The following is a 5,418-nucleotide window of genomic DNA, read 5'->3' as shown; positions in this document are numbered from 1 at the left end:
GAAAGAGTATGAAATTCCTTGTCACACTGAAAAGCAGGCAGGCTAAGAAACCCCCCTGGGAGGATATCAAAAGAACACAGCGCCAACTTGAATTGGTTCCCACCAGTGAAAAGTGGCACAGTGTGTTTATCAGTAAGAATGAAAACCACGATGTGCTGAAACATACTGAATTTGCTTGAACCCAGGAGCTATAATCATACTGAAAAAAACAAAACAAAACAAAACAAAACAAAAAAAACCTCAAGCCACCTTCCGTGGTCCCCTGGGCAGGTGTAGGGGGTGGCTTTCTTCTTTTGAAAAGTGGAGCAGGGTTGAGTACCTCACCTGACTTTCCTGTATGAGCTGTACAAAATAGTTCAGGGACCCAAAGGATGGATGAAGGAAAGTTTCTCTAATAAGGAGGGAAGGGTAGAACTAAATATTATCATTTTCAAACCCCTGGCAGAATAGTAGGTCAAGATGACAATCCTCCATGGGGCCCCCAAAGAAAATACATATTGCCCAGGAAGTATTCTTGCCAAAAAAACCCCAAGCCTAAATCCGAACAAGTCTCTAACTCTGGATTTAACCACCAGATTAAAGGAATACCAGGGACAGAGAAAATCATTAAATGACACCGTGAGGAAGCACAGAGAAAAATCTGGGGTATAGAAAACTCTACAGGGCAAGTGACCAATTTCTTTTACACCTAAACCATTGAAATCGAGGCAAGTAGAATCACTTGATTAAAGGACACTAAAAAGACACACCAATTAAATGCCACATTTAGACTCATTTGGGATTCTGATTCCAACAAATACAGCAAACATTCATAAAACTTGAAAATTTTGAGTGTTGCCTGGGTATTTGATGGTATTCAGGGATTGCAGTAATGTTTTAGGCATGACCATGGTATGTTAAAGAACGAAGCTTTATTATTTAGCAAGACCCGCACTAATATTTATGAATGAAATGAGATGGTATCTGGGACTTACTTCTAAGTAATGCAGTATATGGGGTCATGGATCGGAGTACGTGAAACATGATTTTTGGCGTTGGGCATTTGCTATACTATCTTTTGAACTTTTGTATACATTTGGAAAGTCCCGTAATTAAAAAAAGAAACAGAAAATTCTCTGGGGCAGGGAGGAGAGGAAGAGTGGAAAGAGAGGGTCAGGGTGAGCTGGGGGGGAGGTGGGAGCTCCGGGGAAGGAGAGAGACGCTGCAGGGAAGTCAGAGAAATCGGCAGTCAGGAGGCTCTGTGGGAGCCAGGGTGAGATCTGAGACTGTCCCTGGGGCCACGTGGCACAGGAGGTGGCACCCGGGTCTGCCTGGCCCATCCCGTAGACTCCAGTCTGTCTGGTAACCTCACTTAGGGTTATTTGATATAAAGTAGCTTCAAGAAGGCCAACATCTCTACAAATGTTGGCAGGTGTACAAAACATCAGAAACAATTAAATGTTCACTTTTAGAGTTTGGTTGGCTCAGCCTATGCTTAAAAATTGAAGGCTTAAAATAGAAGAAAGTATTTATGGTAGATTGTTAAGTAACCAAGTAAAAATGTGTATGTTCAAGGAAAGAAAAAAAAAACCCTGTAAAAAGGTAGCTATGTAAAAAAAGTTCCCCAGTAATGTATCACTAAGCATTAGGTATAAAAGATACCTAAAACCAACAGATGCTGTTTCATAAGTGGAATATGTGTGTGTTGATTTTTTCTTTTTAAAAATCACGCTAATGCATTTTTCACTGAGATGATTTGCAGCAGGGTGAAGAAAACCTGTTCCTACTTTTGACAAGAGATCATAGTTGGACCAACTTGCAGGAAACTTGAGTCCAGAGTTTTAGTGGGGCACCTTCAGTTCCCCCACCCCACTAGCCTTGCTGGAGCCACCTTCCCCTGGCAAAGGTGAGTGGCTAATTTCACCCATGATGTTAACACCCCTGGAATGGCTATATGGGATGGTGGGGCTAAAAATACCCCGGTGCAGGAGGAGTTTCTCTAGAAAGCCCGTAGCTGTCTACTTTCTCCCAAGGGCTGGGGAGGTCACTCCCCTGCGGGCAGTGCTGTGATGTGATGACCGTGTCTGAGGCAGATACTGTTTCCTGGACGCTTGCATATCCCAAAGTCCCCAGGGCATTGCCTTTGCTGCAGAGGGTCCCAGGAAGGAGGTGGGGGGTGCTCACAACCACAGATGGGCTGCCCAGCTCATATACTTTTAATCTAGTTTCCTGTTGGGGGGGAAAGAGGACACCAAGACTTCATTCAGGCACCTCAGCTCCACCAGAGGAGGTTCATTTGCATTCTCCTATCCACTTTTAGGGCACAGAGAAGGAAGAGGACAGCCACAGTGGGACAGGGACTGACTCAAGCAACTTGCAAGGTGGAGACAGGGTCAATCTGTACACTCTCAGACGACTGGCTTTGCAGGTTACCGTTTCCCCTCCAGCTTCCCTAACTGGGACATTTTGATCCCCAAACCCCAAGACAAGTTTCCAGAAGCTTCCCGAGGCTTCCAGAGGCCAGACTTCAGGGAACTCTCTCACAGCTTCCCGGCATCCACTAGTCACCGTTCTGTTGGCACCAGTGGGGCTGTCTGGTCTGCAGAATGCTCCCCCATCACTTTATGGGATGCTGGTTCTTAGTGCAGCCCTTTGAAGAAGGCTCTGCCACCTTGTGACCCTTCACTTTCCAGCAGAGGGAGGAGGGTCTTAGGGATTTATGGAAGTCACATGACTGATAGAGCAGATAACAGAGGTAGTACAGACCTCAGGTGCTCAACAATTAAGGTGGGTGATTTCTGGCTCTTTCCTGACCTTCGTGGAGCGACCAGCATATACCTTTGCTTGCACATCCCTGGCTCTTAGCTCTAAGCCCCAGATTTGCCTAGAGTGGTCCATGGCCGGATGTGGCCCAGAAGGCTGTGGGAGGGTTTTGTTCTAACAGAATCTGGATCGGTTAGTGGCTTTTAAAGACCAGGAGATTTTTGTGGCAAGAGCAGCATTTCTGGTTCTTTTTAACGGAAGATTGGGCACCACTGGGTAGCATTCATGCGTGGGAGGAGGTGCTGGGGCTGAGGCTGCCCCTTCAGATAAGGCACACACCCTCCTACCATCCATCAGGTAACTTCACTCCTTTACCTAACCTGTCAGGATGAAGATTTTGGTGTTTGCAATTGCTTTCTAAGCAGGGGATGGTTTAGACGGTGTTGGAGAGGGATGGCTGATCGCAGCAGAGCTAGCCTGTCTCAATGTCTCCCCTAAAACCAGGGCCCCGAACCCCCAGCTCCGCCACCCTCTTTGCTGCTGGACACCGTCGAATACTTGCAGAACCGGGAGCCGTGTTGTGTTGAATTAAACCTTGACTAGGACATAAACCAGGACGTGTCCTACCGGCATTAATACTAAATAAGGCTTATCTTCAGAAGCATGTACCTGCTGTGAGCAGATATGTCTTCATGAAATATGAAATCCACCCAAATTTATTAAAACTGCCTGCGAAGTGGTGGGAACTCAAACTGAGCAGCGCTCCGTGAGAGCTTCATTATTATTATGACATTATTTATTTATATCCCACCCTAAGACAGACATGATGTAATCCAGTAATTAAGATTGTTATGATTGAATATTTATTAAGCACCTACAATAAGCCAGTCACTGATCCACATAAAATGAGTCTTTACCCTCAAGAGCTCCCATCTCGCTGCCACGGGGAGCTCAGTGCCTCTCATAGGGGAGCAGGCGGGTAGTTTAATGGATTTTGTCTTCTCTGAGCAAGCCTGAGAAATGACACTGATCAGAAATTGGACTCAGTTTAGTCTTGCTGTTCATTCCGAATGAAATGAAAACAATCCATCGCTGGCTTAGAGAAGAGAGAGTTGTGCAGAGGCGCTGTCCCTCCGAAATGTCTCGGATGGGTAGTGAGGCCTCCCAGCACCCCACGGTGGGTGGGCAGGGCCTCCTCTGTCTCTCCCGCCGACCTCCACCCAGGCCAAGAGGCATGCGCAGCTTGGGCTGCTTTTTAAACTCATTCCCAGGCCCAGATCAGGTGGCATTTTTGTGCTTCTCATAAAATTAGCCCTGCTCTGGGGTGCCTGGGTGGCTCAGTCGGTTGGGCATCCGACTTTGGTTCAGGTCATGATCTCACGGTCCGTGGGTTCGAGCCCTGTGTCAGGCTCTGTGCTGACAGCTCAGAGCCTGGAGACTTCTTCAGATTCCGTGTCTCCCTCTCTCTCTGAGGAGCCTCCCTGGCTCACACTCTGTCTGTCTCTCTCTCTCAAAAATAAATGAACACTTAAAAAAATTAAAAAAAAAATTAGCCCTGCTCTGACACGTCATAAGACGACATTTGCTGGGTCCCTCCTGTGTGCTGGGGGATGGGCACCAGATACAGCCTAGGGCCTCCTGGAAGCCTTGTCCCCAGACAAGGCTCCACAGGGAACTTTCTCCATCTGTTTCCCTTCAATCGTTCCACTGCAGCCTGTGAGAGCTTCCATGGCTCTCCTGTCTCCGGTCCTCCCTTACTTGTCCTCTTCCTTCGTGCCCCTCCCTGGCCCACTTCTCCCCAAAAGGACCTGCTGGGCCGTGAGCTCACCAAGGTAGAGACCGTGCTCTGGGTACCTCCTGCCCCGGTGCCTGGCAATTGTACAGTGAAAGAGTAAACGAATGGATGAAAGTATCGGGGGTGAGTGAGCAAAACACAATCATATAAACATGTGCCTGGCATTGATATATGACCTTCTGAGACTTTCTTCACTTACAATTTTTCCCTTGCAGGTTGTTTCTGTGTTTGGGAAGAGGATGGAATGTCTCCTGGATTCTCTAGTGCCTTTGGTAGGAGCTGTTTTGAAAACTGACACATGCATGCCACGCTTGCCTTAGCATTAGTCCTGACTTCGGCACGTGGTTCAAATAAAATCCACCTTATCGTGGAGGAGACCCTAGTCATCTCCATAAAAGAGCAGGTTATTTTTTTTTAAATAAATGTCATTAAAAAAATTGTGGTTAAGTACATTTAACGTAAAATTTATCGTCTTAACTGAGGCTCCTGGCTGGCTCAGTCGGTAGAGCATGTGACTCCTGATCCCAGGGCCGTGAGTTCAAGCCCCACGTTGGGCGTGGAACCTACTTAAAAACAAAATTATCATCTTAACCATTTTTATGTGTACAATTCTGTGGCCTTAAGTGTGTTCACTCTGTTGGGTAACAGTCGCCACCATCCATCTCCAGAACTTTTTCAGCATCCCAGACGGGAACTCTGCACCCCTTAAACAATAACTCCCCCTTCCTGCCTCCCCTCAGGCCCTGGCAACCCCCATTCTACGTTCTGTCTCTCTGAATCTCACAACTCCAGGTACCTCATGTAAGTGGAATCATGAGGTATTTGTCTTTTTGTGACTGGCTTGTTGCACTTAACATAATATCCTCAAGGTTCATCCATGT

At 46.9% G+C, this 5,418-nt stretch overlaps 1 non-coding gene across 1 annotated transcript; it reads left to right on the top strand.

The window, feature by feature from the left end:
• Positions 1-5,021: 5,021 nt before the first annotated feature.
• Positions 5,022-5,094, top strand: TRNAR-CCU. The gene has a single exon. It is a non-coding gene; the product is annotated as a tRNA-Arg (tRNA).
• The last annotated feature ends 324 nt before the right edge of the window (positions 5,095-5,418 follow it).

Source organism: Felis catus, chromosome D2 (assembly GCF_018350175.1).
Source record: "Felis catus isolate Fca126 chromosome D2, F.catus_Fca126_mat1.0, whole genome shotgun sequence".
NCBI lineage: Eukaryota > Metazoa > Chordata > Mammalia > Carnivora > Felidae > Felis > Felis catus.
Note: the sequence above shows the minus strand (reverse complement) of the source record. Positions and strands in the feature narration are given on the sequence as shown.